This window comes from Mauremys reevesii, linkage group 17, assembly GCF_016161935.1.
Source record: "Mauremys reevesii isolate NIE-2019 linkage group 17, ASM1616193v1, whole genome shotgun sequence".
NCBI classification, from domain to species: domain Eukaryota; kingdom Metazoa; phylum Chordata; order Testudines; family Geoemydidae; genus Mauremys; species Mauremys reevesii.
Window position 1 is genome coordinate 24,092,179 of NC_052639.1, and position 1,662 is coordinate 24,093,840.

The 1,662-nt window shown below is 49.8% G+C and overlaps 1 non-coding gene across 1 annotated transcript; it reads right to left on the minus strand.

Annotated features, from left to right (window-relative positions):
• Nucleotides 1-320: 320 nt before the first annotated feature.
• On the minus strand, nucleotides 321-392 carry TRNAQ-CUG. Its single transcript has one exon. It is a non-coding gene; the product is annotated as a tRNA-Gln (tRNA).
• Between the last annotated feature and the right edge of the window lie 1,270 nt (nucleotides 393-1,662).

The window sequence follows — 1,662 nt, forward strand, 5'->3', positions numbered from 1 at the left end:
CTGCTCCAGGTGCCCAGAGGAGGAGAGGTGTGCTGGGCTCCAGCCTGGGACTCTGCCTTCCTGCCTATCAAGCCTGGCCCTGGCACTGCTTTCTTCAAGTGCCATGTGAGCAAGAGGAAAAGTGTGGCTACAAGCACCAGACTTGTGGGCATCAGGTGAAGCAGTGAGAATCCCAACCACTAGAGCCACTTCTAAACCCCACCAAAGACCTGGCTCTGGTGGGGAAAGGAGTTAACCAGCAGGAGGGAAATGACCCACTTTTGTATAGCTGGAGACAGGAAAGCACTTTGAGCACCAGATCTTTACCACCAGCTAACACAAGGTCCCACTGAGATTTGAACTCAGATTGCAGGATTCAGAGTCCTGAGTGCTGCCCTTTACACCATGGGACCAGCTTGTATTGGTCTCTTGGGACATTGGAGACTCTCACAGGGCTGGCTTGTGTAAGGGACTGTTGGCCCTTTACTAAAACTTAGTGGGGTTTGGTTGGCTAGTTCCCAGTCCCAATAGAAGGGGGAAGGGCCAATGGGAAATCAGGACCCTGAGACTGACAGGCCCCTGGGGCAATGATCACCAACGGGTAGGGAACAACCAACGGGTAGGGAACAAGTGAGAATTTGTTAATGGAGAAAAATTCCTGGTGAAAATTGGCAAAGCTGTGCAGATTTTGAAAAGTTCCAGTGAATTTACACATGAAGATACAAACAGAGAGACAAACACGCACACAGAGAATGAGAAAATCACACACTGCACAGGCCCACACAGACATAACAAAAACCAAACCCACACAGCACACAGAGCCATATACACAAAAAGGAAAACCTCACAAAATATAGAAAGAACAAATCCACACCAAAAATACAGCAAAAGCCCACAACAGGAAACACAAAACCCACATATCAAAAGAATACAAAGCAAAAAACAATATTAATGCAAAAATCATACACACATCCATGCACACAGAACTATGCAAGACATCCACCAAAATCACACAGGACCCACATGCACATCAACGTGACAGATGAAAACCACACCAGCATACAGCAAGCCAGGCAGGGTTTGAGTCTCACAGCGAAGTGGGTGAGCACACAGGTGGTTTGGGGAGCAAAGACTGAGAGGGAGTCAGGAGCAGTGCTCTGGGCTCTGCCTGACCCCTCCTGACACAGGCAGCTGGTGGAGGGCAGAGCCTGGTAGATCTGTGGAATCTGCCCTGCTCTCTGTAAAGCAAGTGGACCTTAGTGTCTTCTGAGCAGGAATTGTATTTTCTGCAGGGCAAACTGATTGGCAGAAGCCATTTGCTTAAAGGAAACTAGGGCTGCAGGTGAGGTTTGAACTCACAACCTCAGCATCACTCCACTCAGCACTGCTCTGTAAGTACTGGGCACTAACCCATTGCACCACTGGGCCCTGCTTTCAGGAGTTTGTCTCCGTGTTTCATGGCTGGATTAGAGGAGTGGGGGGGTTGCATTAGCTAATACAAATCCATATGAAAGGCTGCAGAATGGCAGCAGCAGAGGTGGGGAGCCTCCTTCCATGTGAAAGAGCTGGTTCCCCCTTCCGTTGCTCAGGGGAAGGTTGGTGCTTTGAGCCCACCTGGTGCTGGAACATCTGATGGGTGAGATTAACGGGACTCAGGGAGGGGAAGGAAAGGGAGGGGAAGTC